The following is a 14,073-nucleotide window of genomic DNA, read 5'->3' on the forward strand; positions in this document are numbered from 1 at the left end:
TAAAAGTTTAGATGTTTTATCATTTTTTAGAAAAACTCTATTGCTGAGAACAAAAAACCACGCTTTAAGATTGGAGACAAAGTTCGAACGCCCATGTACGATATCCTATTTAGAAAAGGTTACAAGTCTCAATTCACAAGTGAAATTTTTCAAATTGTTAAAATTGCAACTTTGAAACCACCAACCTATGACCTTTTTGGAGAACATGGTGATGAAATTCTAGGAAAATTTTGAAGAGCTTGGAAAGTGTATCGTTTAGAGATTAATTTTTTCACTGTAGTGTTGGTTTCGAATGCTTCTTTTGATTGTTACCCAAATAAAATCTTGTTCTTTTACAAACTTTCTTTCGGAACGGATAAATCTTGGAGGATGGGAGGTTGCAATTAAAGAATTGTCTTATCCTTCCTTGTACCAAAACATCACGGAAGGAAAATTCTATCTAGATGAAGCAACGCCGGATTTAGAACTGTCAGACTGTTACGCACTTGAGCCAGATCTACATCCCTCGATCTCTGATATTGTAAACGAAATGAACAAAAAATTCAGGACCATGAAACGTATGAAAAAAACAATCAGATTAAACCTCAACAAAATTACACAGCGAATTTCTTTGAGTCTTCCCAATGAGAACTCTTTACTTGTTATATTTAGTGCTGATCTATCTGATGTATGTGGATGTGAAGAAGCTGTTTATGGGATGGGTGTTTTCATGAGTGGTCCACATTTTCCCAAGTTCCCTTATGATACTGTACGAATACATACGTTAATATAGGGATGTTGTTGATTACTTTTTTGTGGATAATAGAAAAGCTGCTCTTTTACGATGCATTCGTTTTATATCAAAGGTTAAGAATGGAGACATCATCTCAACTGGACAATACATGAATTATGAAAACTTTCCAAACCTACAGTTTAAAAAAATTCTGTGAAACTTATTCCGCCGCATAAAAATCGAGCTCCGGGACTCTTATGGGGAAAAAGTACCTTTCAACTCTGTCGGAGTAACTAGAGCAGTACTAATGTTTAGAAAAACTTCTGATAATCATTTTAAGAATTGAAGTTGTAAAAGATGGTTGCTGATAGTGATTTACCGTATTTTCGTGGATATGCCAAACAAAAGGGGTAGGGGATTCGGAGCTTTAGCGCAAACCATTGGGAGGACAGCAATGCCGTTTTTGAGACGATGTTTTGTCCCAGCATCAAAAAGAGTGGGTGCTGATTTAATTGAAATGGCTGCTCCTGAAATTCGAAATGTTTCGACTGGGAAGAGAACTGATTTGTTGCTGCTGTTGGAAAGAAAACTTTACGTAAACAGCTAGGTGCAGCAAAAACAAGAAAGAGTCGCATTAGTCGTAGATCATCTACAAAAATCATTCGCCGAACATTAAAAGATGTATTTGCAAATCTAAAATGAATTTTAAATCAACAAACAATTTTTATTTTTGATATGGACACTTTACAAACTCTTGCTGGAAGATTTATCACAAAATTCCTGTTTTGGAACCATTTGTACCTTCTCATGTTCTAGAAGTTTATCCCAGTACTTCATTGGATGAAAGCAGCATTGAATTTGAATTTGAAACAGATAGAGGTATCTACCTTGATTTGAGAGATATCCACCTTCAAATCAAAATTGGGTTAGAAAAGGTAAGATTGTTTGATGACTTTATGAAAAAAATGAGCATGGAAAAGCAGATATGGGCATGCCTTTCACTGATGACCATTAACATTATCTAACGCACGTCAACAATATATTACACTCACTCTACTTCAACTGTGATGTGAATCTGAATAATGAAGAAGTATATAACTCGGATAGACTTTAAGGACACAAGGCTTTAATTTCCAATAAATTTATTGCTTCAACAAGAAATAATGACGGATTTTTGGCTTTCATGGATACGAATTTGAAAAAGAACCTATAGGTTATGAGAAGAGCCCGTTTATAGATCGAGATAATGAAAATTTGCTGAAAATGGAAGCATTTATTACGGTAATTTAGCTATCCATTTATTCACATGTGAAAAGTTACTACTTCCAAGCACAAAAGTTAGACTGAAATTGATTCGTGCAAGACTTAATTTTTACATGATTTCTTACAATCCTCATGTTTCACTTAAGGTTCTTGACTGTTCCTTATTCACACGACGTTTTGTTGTTAACAAAGTGTATCACCGGGCTATCAAATACCAATTAACTCATTATCCCGCCTGTTAGAACTTCATGGAAACAATTGCACGTCCATATTATTCCTTCAGAACGGAACCATTTTATTAAGGAAAATGTATTTAACATTGCGCCAATCAGAAGAATAGCTATTGCGATGAACACCAATTCCGCATTCAAAGGAATCTTTCAAGAAAATCCTTTGCACTACCAAATTTGGTTTGCGAGAACTTAAGAATTGTTCGCGGAGGTAGACTATTGACTGTAGAGCATACGTTACAATGAAAGCAATGAATTTCAGCGAAGAAATTCTTGCGTTACCGAATCATCAATTGCAGAACCATTACATACTTGTATTCGATCTCAATTCACTTCAAGATGCTGGAGAATATGTTCATTATCCGGAACTCAGTGAAAGTATCTGATTGGAAATCTTGAAAACGTCTGAGTTTTTCACCATTTTTACGGTTTTTCATACTTGCGTTCTGTATTGGAACATTTGTAGGTTTTATCTCTTCTTCCTGTAGCTGTCGTTCTCTACATCAAATATTTACCTAATGGATGTCAGCTGGGGTAGACTAACTTTGAATAATTATTTTCATATTCTTTCTAATTTTCCTTGGACTTCTTAAATTTATTGTTTCGTTTTATCCCAGATCTCATAAAGAAACCTTCGACAAAATTACAAAATCCAAAAATTGTTGCTTCTCGTTACAGAACGAAAATTTTCATCTTGATTGCTCTGTCAGGAATCCTTGTACAAACGGTGCTTGTGAGATAAAGAAAAAAAATTTTGTCATAGACAATACCTCACTTCGTGAAATTACTGAGCGCATTCCAGAGCTCAAATTCCGGTATATCGGATCCTTGCAGCAGATTTTGTTCCAAACTTACCAATGTTGAGTTTTGCGATCATCAACACTTCCCTGAGCAGTGAGGTTGGTGAACATTGGATAATGATCGGTCGCCTCAATAGGAACTACTACGCGGATTCTCTAGCACGATCAGTTACACATTACAATTTTTTTTACTAAAAACTATCAGAAAGTGATACACAGACCACTTCAGAAAACTTGTGTGAAATCTACACTTTTCATGCTGCATTTCATCTATTCAAAGTTTCACAAACAATGTTCATGATGTGCATGTACTAAATTTTATTTGTAACCAATGTAAATGTGAATACTGTGGTATACACTAAGCTGATGTATAATAAAGTCGATGTTAGTTTTTAACAATTGTACCAATTACTCAGTTAGCTAGCCATGTTTTTCCTTTTTATCGACTTTATTGAACCACTCGGCGAAATGTACCTCGGTTTTCAGTTATTTTGATGATTATTTATACCGATTTAATGTAAATGTTCGATTGATTTTGTAGTTTGATGTGCATAATTTATACTGTGTCTGTTATTTATAACTTTTGCAAATTTTAAAAGAGAAAAGTTGTCATTTTTAGGCAATCAAAAAAGAGTATTTAGAAAATATGGAAAAAACACTGACGTCACAAAAAAAACATTAAATTGCTAAAAAATAAAATTTTTCTATTATGGCGCAGATCCTAGTTCGCTAATCCAGTAAGCGCAGATCGTTACTAGCTAAATTATTGCGCACGAGGATCAATTTCTCCTATGACGTAATTTGAACCCAAAACAGAAAAAAAATGGAAAAATTTTGAACAAATTCTGCAAAAAATACCCTGGAAACCCCCTGATTCACCACTAGATGCTATTCCTAATCTTACAACATCGGGAGGACCCTTCTCGGAAAAGGCCGCTATAGCTAATCTTAATACATGGAGTTCCTTATCCCCCCCCCCCCCCCCGGAAGGTCGGTCCACTAATATACTACTGTCGGTGCAAAAAAAACGAAATGAGAAATAGAAACGGGATAAACCCATAAAGCACAATTTTAGAAGCCCGTTATTCAAACTTTGTTCTTAGTTACCATCTCTAATGTTTATTAGTATTGATACTAGCCCTGTTTCGTGTCATCACGAAACAGGAGTATGTTCAACTACAAAATGAACTATCAAAATAGTTTGCACTTTAAAATTGTTCACAAAATTGTTTTCATTATTTTTTTCTTTCAATCCCAATCGTGGTTATGGGCGGGGGATATTTTCCGGCAATCTGCTGGGTTTGCTTTTTTTTTAAACTTGATGCAACGAAAAAATAGTGAATTTAAAATGCTAGTTGCAGTTTTGCGACTGTTCACTATTTTCTTTTATTTTATTTTTGAGATTAACTGAAGCAGTGCTATGAATAAAACCTCCATTATTTGATCTCAAGATATGTGAAGAAATGGAATGAGAAAGTTGCAATTGCTTGTCAAACTTTGAACGAGTTTTCTTTAAAAACAAAGTTTTTTTGAGGTGATTACTGCACCAATCGGAATACCCAAATGCAAATTATTTGATACCGTTTTTCCCAGTAGCAACCATTTTTCCTTGAATACCAATGTAGAAAATGCAATGATATACTCTTTCCAAAATTTTCCTTGAAAAATTCAAAAATTTGTCATCCTGCAGGAACATTTGATTAGGTTAGTCGGCTGGGAACAAAATAGAGGCAGTAGAGGTACCCAAACTATCTCTTCATTTTCGCGGTTTACCGCCAAATTACAGGAAAGTTTTAAATGAAAATTTTAATAATGCAACGGTTTGCGACCAATTATTGTTTATTTCAAGTGAATTTTAAAAAATAGTGTCTTCTATTCTTCTACGGTGGCTATAATTTGTATTGAATATATTAAAAACATAAAAGTCCTCAAATTCTTAGGTTTTCTTACATGTTTTTGGAAAATTTGAAAGATGAAATGGTTTCTTGAAAATACAATAGTTCTTGAAGTAAAATTTTCCATTATTTTGTTTTTTCTTACTGAGCAAACTTTTAGGCTCCTGCATGCTCGAGAACTTAAGTTCAAAAACTCTTGGCATCTCTGAGAGGTCGTGGGTTCGAACTCCTCCCTAATTAGAGCTATATGCATCATAAGTTTCTGTAACCTGTGGCTTCTCAATCATTTGCCTCGCAAGTCGGTGTTTGGTTTTTGTTTTCCGTCATCTGGAACCACAAAGTTTGTAGCAATTATTTTATTCCCCGTGTCTTTTTAATGCGATGTTTTTGCTTGACTGTTTTCCGACTACCCCATTATAACTTTTCGTCCTCAAAAACTGGATAAACAGGTAAAGCCTGGAGGGCATTAGGTGGCTGAGTAGCTCGCTCAGATGCTAACGCATTTTAGTCTCTAAGTATGAGATTCACGAAAACTGTTGTGATGAGACAATTTCGTGGTGTGAAGGGGGTTCTTAATCTTAACAATTTGACAGCTTAAGTCACCCCCCCCCCCACAACACAAGCTCTCACCCCTCCCCCAACTAAACTCCTTGCCGTCACACAAGAACTTTTCTCCTGGCGATTTGGACCCCCCCCCCCCCCCTCGTCCAACCCTACTACCTCTCCCCCGTCGCTTGACCCCTTACTCTTTAAACCCCCATTTTCACTCACCCCACTCCCCTAGTCTAGCATTCCTATACTGTTGCTTGCAACTACAGAAGCCAACCACTCGCCGGTTGTTTTGAGAGCAATAAGACCGACGTTAGTCCTTTGTTAGAGTTATTAATAGCCGCCGTCAGCCTCTCAACGGCTATTATTTAGGCGCTGTCTTTTTTAGAGCGCTGTTTGTATTGGGGATCTATTCACACATTTTCATGATTTTTGAAGTCAAATTGGAGTAGTGATTTTGGTAACGCCGAAAAAGGAAGTGGAGCGAAAAAGCGAGTGATTTTTTTCGGCGTGAAATTTTTTAATTCAGGTTTCAAAGTAGAGTGAGAAAACGGCGTTTGAACAAAAATTCGCTTTCTCGCTAGTGATTCTGTGTTCACATGCTGCAATTTCACTTTGATTTTTACTGTTTTTTCAATATTTTGGATCGGATTTTTTCTTAATGGTTTTCCCAATCCATTCATAGTTCATTCTAGGCCTAGTTTTTTTGTTTAAACCAAATTTCACTTATTTGCTAGTGGTTTTTTGTTCACATGCTGCATTTTAACTTTGATTTTCAGTTTTTTTTAAATTTTTTGATCGGTTTTTTATAGAAATGGTGGATCTATTCTGTTTCGGCCCCCCAGTCTTTTTTATGACCCCCAGTAACAAATTATATGTTGTTATATACCAGGTTACTATGTAAGAAAATAGCACGTGCGCCTGGGGTTCATAAAAATATATGCTAACTAAGCTGGGGGGAGGGGGCGAAACATAATAGATCCGAAATGGTTTTCCCAGCTCACTCATAGTCCTTGCTAGGTCTAGTCTTTTGTTTAGTCAATGAAAATTCTTTGAATTGTAAGTCAGGACTTGTCCTGCTATGTTTTTTTAAATTCGCTTTACCTTTTAATCACGTTTTTTTGTTTTACATAAGTCACGATTTTCACGTTTGATTTGTGACTTGCTTCACTCACTGTTTCAACTGAATGAATTTTGAATTATTTCACGCATTCAATTACGCAATGTGTTGAATACTGAAAGTCAAAAGATCAAAATCAAAAGAGACGGGATAAACCGATAAAGCGGTTCATTATGTCATTGAGAATTAGGTTTTCAAAGTTCATTAGAGTGTTTGCTAGCTTAGCTGACATTGGTATTAAGTTTTTTAGCTTTCAGTTTAGAAGCTGAATTAAGTGTAGTTTTAGAATCCAACTGAAACAGCACGCCAAACTTTTTCTGTTTCTGTTTCAATCCCGATGTGTATCAAGCGCGTCAACGGCGGCTATTTTTCGGCAATATGCCAGCTATGTTTGGTTTGTAGAGTGATTTCGGTACAAATTTATTCCACAGTTGAATTTGGGATTTCAAAGCATTGGCCTACATACCTACTAGTTTTGAAACTTTAGTTATGATAATGGACTTTAGTTATGAACTCAGTTGTATCAAAGAATTTTGAGATCGTTAATACTGAGCTCATATTCTGTCTCATAAACCTGACATTTAATGGACCATTGTGGGTCATTCTTTGATTTTGTAATGCCTTGCACGAGAGAAGTCACTGCTTGATTGTTTTCAGAAAACTGTCTAAAAGTAGTTGTTTCATTTTGAGATTTTCTAACTTGTTTCAAAATTTAGCGCCTTTTGTTTGGAATTTTACTTGTCGTGTCATTTTCGGTTAGCGATTTTTACTTAATATATATTCCATTTTTTGCGTCAATTAGTTTTTAAATGCTCGCAAACGAAGTAGCAAATATTTTAGTCTTGTGGTCCTTTTTGTGATTTTTCGTCAGACCCTTTGAATTTTCGTCCTCAAATACGGGATGGAAAGGTAACGCTCTTGGAGCCTTACGCCAAAATAGTCTCTAAGAATGCGATTCACGGAAAACTGTTTTGAGGAGACAATACGAGGGTGTGCAGGGCGGTTCTTAAAAGTTTACCTCCTTAGTCTCACTCCCGTCACCCTCATTGCTAGCATCCCTAAGCTTCAGCTGGCTACTATCGAAACCAACCGCACGCCGGTCGTTTCAGAGCAATGCGCCCGACGTTTGTCGGTTATGTTGCACGAGTTGTTGTTTCTCTAAGGAGTTCCATTGAGAGGGCTGTTATGTCCTAAAAGAAATGCCGGCTATTATTAGAGTGCAGGCGGGTTTTGAACCGTTGAGCTACACGAGTTAAAAAATCGAATTTTTGTTAACTAAATTTGAAGAACAGTTGGAAAGGATTTGGAACGTTATCGAGTGGGAATTTTAGGAGCTGAGAGGTTTTGTTTGTTTTTCATTATTCGACTTAGAAATCAATACCTTATCAAATTCCCTAATGCACTTGGGTTGGGCCGCGCTCAAAAGACACAAAAGGATGCGTGGTAAATTGAAGGTGGGCTCGGAGAAGGGGGAGGGGGAAGGAGGGTGACTGGCTGAGATTAACCCAGTTTGACAATTTTTGTTTTCAAGTGGGTAGAAATAAGTTAACCCCGTGAACGTAATTAGGGATTTTAAGTTTACATGTGCAGTCATGCAAAAGTGGAAGTATATAGCGCTATATGATTTAGAGGTTCTTTTCACTGGATTCTGTTATGGAATTACTTAGGAACTTTTTATTACGTCATCCACTCATTTTTTCTTTCAATGTTGCTAGTAAGTAATGTGTGTAGGGTGACAAGTAGAGCTATTACCAATTGAAGTACCAACTAAACAAATTCTTTCACTCTCTCTGTCGATACATTTTGTCTAGTTTCCATATTTCATGTTCTTATAATTCCTATTTTTCTGTCTTTTAAAAATTTGCGCGATGCCTCTTAGTAGTAGTAGTAGTAGTCACCCTACAGTAGTAGTTGTAGTAGTAGTAAAGGTGGTAACAACAGAAAAAGTAGTGTGAGTGTGGTGTGATGCATGCACTGGTGGTATTTGGTTGGTTGATTTGGATTGTTGTGGTGCTTTTCCCTGAGGCTTTGGGGGCTCTGTGCTATGATTTGGCTCCTAATGCAATTGATGAATTGAAAATGCGACCTAAATTTGGCCTCTTTGTTGAATTGATGCCGCTCCGTCCCCCACCCGACTCTCCTTGTCTTCCCTTTTCCTCATTTTTGCCTCTTACCCCCACCCGTGCCCTCTCTCAACTCCATACCACTATCCTGCAAACTGCTCTCTCTTCACTGTTTGAGCGTCGCCGCACCGCTGATTGTATTTTGGGTCCTCCTCTGATTAGGATTTATTGGTCTGCTCTCTTTTCTGCTCTTGTTCTTTTCTGCTCTGTTCTGTCTTGGTCTGAAAAGGCACCACAATGCAATTCTGTTCTGTATTGACAGTTAGACTTGATCGTTCTATTGTGTCTCCTTTGATGTAAAGGATGCTAATCGAATTGTTCAATCGCATTCCAAAGTTACCCTGAGCTCTGAATGTCTTTAAGTGAATAAGTTGGTTACAAAATTATAAGCGCGAAAGTAGGAAATGAATGAACAAGGGAATGATAGAGAGACCACTAATACGGGATGACTCGCAAAAAGACTGTAAAGCTGACAGAATATTTAGTTTGTTTTATACTTGCAAATGGAATCCCTTCTTAGGCCATGATTCTACAAAATAAAGCTTCTCTGATAAAAAAATACGAGGTGTCCGAATATTGATGATTAATTTGATAATTGAAGCCCATAAAATTTTGAAATGATAATTGAAGCTCGTAATTTGAAATATTTGGATTGCTTATTAAAAGATAGTTTGTTATTTTTCTTTCAATTTGCGAACCTTCATTTAAGCAAAAGCGTCAAAACAGAATTTTTGCACAGCAGACGTGAATTGATATATAAAAATTTCACTTGCCCGTTCCCTCTCTTACATTTTGCAGGATAATAAAACACTAATTGGAAACCACCTGAAGAAGCATGTCAATTTGATGAGTATGCTGAAGTATGTTAATTGATGATGTTTGATTTGTGTTATGAAAGCATTTTTGCGTTGCCTGTCATCGGTGATCGCTTTTGAAAATATTCTTTTGCCCTCATTGTGCTTTCTTGGATTTTATTTTTAGAAAATTTAATGTTGCAATGTTTTAACATCCAAAAGCTATCAAAACTTGCTGAAATTGCGAAAGCTATCAAAACTTGCGAACTTGCCCATGACAGTTGTCTGAGAGCAATTTGTCTTACGGTAGTCGCTTATGTTTAATTGCCCTCAAACGAAGTTGGTAGCAATTATTTTAGTCCTGTTGGTCTTTTTTCTGCGATTTTTCGCTTGACCGATTTTTCGTCTGACCCATTTGACTTTTCGTCCTCAAAAACGGGATAAACAGGTAGCGCCCAGCGGGCATTAAGTTCTCGTAGAGCCTTTCAGCTCACTGGTCTCCAAGTATGCGATTCAAACTGTTTTGGAGACTTATACTTATGGTGTGAAGGGCCGGTTCTTAGAGGTTGACCTGACCCCCCCACACACACACATACACACAACAACCCCCTCAGCCGCTGCGCTCACCTCACACCCTTCAATTAAGCTAAAGCTACCCTCCTCACTTAACCGTAGCTAGCTACTGACTAAGCCAACCGCTCGCCGGTCGTTTGAGAGCAATTCGCTCCGACGTTAGTCGGTTGTTTTATAGCTTTTAATCTGTAAGGTGCCGAGCAAACTATATTGCGTTCCTCTTGGTTCAGTTTTTGTCGTCTGACGCTCATTTTTTTGTTTGAAATGTTTCAAGCAACACCGCTCAAAGCAGCAATTTTGTTGATCCTTTCATGACGTTCTATATTTGTTTTTGTGCTTGATGTCGTTTACTGCAGTCAATGCCGTTATATAACAGCTCTGCAGATTAGTTTGTTCATTATAAGTGACTCATCTCATTCTCAAATTGCATATTATCACAAATTACGCTCGTGATAGGCTACTATGAACCTTTTTTTGGAGCGGTTTAAGTGTTGAACAAAAATGAGTGGAGCGAAATGAGTTTTTTCTTCATACCGCTTATTAATAGCCGCGAAGTGATAGCGGCTATTATTGTGGAAATCGTGGTTTTTTACAATTCAAGGAATTTGAATTGTATTGGGGCGCTGTTTTTTTTAAGATGTGTCTTTTCAATGACTTAGATCTTTCAAAACGGGATAAACAGGTAAAGCCCTGCGGGCATAAAGTTTCATTAGAGGCCCAAAGTGGACGTTAGTATTCTTTCAAGTGCTTAGAGTGGTGCAGCTGCTGGATGGCCTCAATTTAAGGTTAAAAGGTCAGTTTTAGGAGTTTTTGGGCTCAAAATGGTGCAATTTCCCTTGTTTTTTGTGATTTTTTTGAGTTTTTTGTTTGATTAGTCTTAGCTTGAAGGTTTTAAAAGTTAATGAAGGCGTTTTGCGAGACAAAATTACTCGTTATGAGCTATATATTTTGGTACTTCAAACACAAACACGCAAAATGATACTAATTTTTGCAATTTTCTTCAGGTTTTTGAAAATTTTTGGCATTTTTTGAGTTTTTCCGGCTGCAGGGGCCATTTAGGTTTGATAATAGCTGCAGGCTATTAGGTTTCATAATAGCCGCAGGCCATTTAGGTTTCCGTCTGCAGGACCAATCTCCTTTTAGGTTTGATAATAGGGCACTGTATGGTTTCTTGTAACAATGGATTGCTTTTCAACATTTTAATGTCTCGAATTTTAGCATTTTTTTAATGAAATCTGTAGTTTTTTTCAAGGTTTCCTAAAGTTTTTGTCAATTTTTGATATTTGTCCATTCTCAATTGTCAGAAAACCTATTCTTTGGTCTGAAAAAAGTTACTGCATGCTTGTTTTTTTCAATGGAATTGTTTTTAACAATTTAACCTTTCGAATTTCAAAAATTTTCCGATAAAATTCGCAATTTTTTTTTAATTTTTCAAAACATTTGTCTTTTATTCGGTTTTTCTTGCCTAAGTAGCCAGATAACCTCATACAAAGTTTGATAGTTTGTTATTAAATAGTGGCTAGGGGTCAGTTGAGTGGTTTTCAACATTTTAATGAAACGAATTTCTATTTTTTGAAATTTTTTATAAAAATTATTGCTTATCGATCTTTGAACCAATCAGTTTTTTGAGGCTTGGAATTGGGTCGCCTGTAGAGCCTGGATAGCCTGTAGAGACACTGAAATGATTCTGAAGATATTAATATCACGGTTTTCAGCAACATTTCATTAAAATTTGCAATTGATTTCTTTTTTTTTTTAATTTTTGGTCTTTTTTTGAGTTAATCGATCTACAAGGGCCAATTATTTTTTTCAGGCCTTGCAGATAAATTACTGCAGCAATTTTGGAAACAAAAATTGGTTTTGACCATATTTTTGAAATAGGTTTTTTTAAAGGTATCAAATTTTGCCTAAGGGTTAAAATCTTCAAAGTTTTAGCAATAATTATTTTTTTGTTTAATTTGTTTCATTTTTTTTTCTCATTTTTTGAGATGATTTTGTTTGTGTGTTGGCTGGCATTGTTCAATTGACCTTCTGGCCAGGTAGAGTACTTCTAAGTTTTTCTTTCAATTCTTTGAATTGTATTTCAGGACTTGTCCTATGTTTTTTAATTCGTCGTCTCCATCGATGATTCTTCCGACCTGACTTCTTGGAATTGACTTTTTCAATGACTTCACTGACTTCTACTGCTTTGCAGTTAAAGTTTGGGTTCGTGACGTCCTTTCTGCTTTTAGGTCAATTGCGAGAATTACCTCTTTCAAAAAAATGACTTCTGAACTCACTTATGGAACTTAAAATTTTATGAACATTTGCTAATTAAAGGTCAATAGTGTGCATCTAAGTAGTGTCAAACTTATATGCCCTAACTCTTGATTATCAGTTTTGAGTTTTTGATTTCGAATATCAATTTTGAAAAAGCTCTTTTAGTGTTTTTTTTCCTTATAGACTGTATGTGTCTTAAAATTGAGAGTCCAAATCTGACACAAAAAGTCTAGTGATCTATTAAAGGACTGGTGGTCGATCTTTCTATCTTATTTCTTTATATGCCCTAATACGTGAGTAATAGAGTCTTGAGTTTTAATATCGAATTTTAATTTTGAAAAAAGTTTCAATAGGGCCTTTTCCTTGTAGAGCAAATGTCTCATAGAAATGACAGTCCGAATCTAACCCAAAAAGTCGAGTGGTCTATTAAAAAGCTGGTGGTCGAGCTGTCAATCTTATTTCATTAGTTGTTTCAATTCATGGTAGGCCACAAGCGTCTATCGCGGCTATTTTCCGGCAATCTGCCGGCTATGTTAAATTAGTATAAATTAGTTTTTTCCTTTTCTTGAGGCATGAAAAAAATGTTTTCTGTATGCGAGCGAAATTTTGTTCGTGTGGCCTTTTCTATTGGTTTTTGTCTAAATTGTATTTTTGGCTGAGTGGTTTTACTAGGCTATAATTAAAATAGTTTTACGCATGTTCAGGTAACGTTTTGTTAAAATTAATCCGAGTTTTGTGGAATTGTATTTCTGCGGTTTTTCAGATGTTTTGCAAATATTTAAAACATTTCACCAATTTTTGTGGTAATTGTTTTGTTTTCGATTGTTTCAATCATCCATTGGCAATCGAAAAGAGTCCCATTACTTGGAGTTTATAAATGATTAAAGTTTATATGGTACAAAGCAGTTTTTTGTTGAGAATAATTGCGTAAATTTGATAAATTTTTAACTGTCTTTTAGTAGCCGCGAAGATATAGCGGCTATCATCGGGGACATCGTGTTTTTTAATTCGTCATCTCCATCGATGATTCTTGAGACCCTTAACTTTTTCAATTTCTGTGACTTCTACTGCTTTGCGGTTAACATTTGTGTGCATGATGTCATTTGATCTGCTTTTAGGTTTCCTCACTCAGAAAATGACTTCTAAACTCTTTTAATGAACTTAAGTTTTATAAACATTTGGTAGTTAAAGCTCATTAGTGTGCATTTAAGTAATGCTATACGTATATGCCCTAATTCTTGAGTTTTAGAGTCTTGAGTTTTTGATATTTAATATTAATTTTGAAAAAGCTCTTAGGGCTTTTTCCTTATAGAGTGTCTCATAAAATGAATTCGAGTCTAATCCAAAAAGTCGCGTTCTATTGAAGGACTGGTCAATCTGTCTATCTTATTTCTTTAGTTGTTTCAATTCCATGGAATGCAACAAGCGTCTATTGCGGCTATTTTCGGGCAATCTGCCGGCTAAGTTTTCCATTTTCTTGCAGTTTTTCATTTTTTGAAAATAGAAAACTTAGTGAGCTTACATGGCGTGCCTGGGTGTGCCTGTTGGGTGTACTTGTATTAGATGCAGTAATTGAATTTGTTAAAATTTTTTGGCTCAGTTGTTTTTTTGGGCTAATTTTTCTTTTTTACTTCAATTTTTGTGGTAGGTACGAACTAATTGGAAAGGTATATTCTCTGACATCTGTTCAGACCTTTTCGTGTTTTTTGAATTCAAATTTTAGCTGTGATTTTTGTCACGCCGAAGCAGGAAGTG

The 14,073-nt window shown here is 35.9% G+C and overlaps 1 protein-coding gene across 2 annotated transcripts in view; it reads left to right on the top strand.

The window, feature by feature from the left end:
• The window catches only part of LOC142336357 (serine/threonine-protein kinase BRSK2-like), a 160,681-nt gene that overhangs the window by 57,886 nt on the left and 88,722 nt on the right, over positions 1-14,073 (top strand). The window lies entirely within an intron of this gene.

This window comes from Convolutriloba macropyga, chromosome 3, assembly GCF_964194025.1.
Source record: "Convolutriloba macropyga chromosome 3, txConMacr16.3, whole genome shotgun sequence".
Classification (NCBI taxonomy): domain Eukaryota; kingdom Metazoa; phylum Xenacoelomorpha; order Acoela; family Convolutidae; genus Convolutriloba; species Convolutriloba macropyga.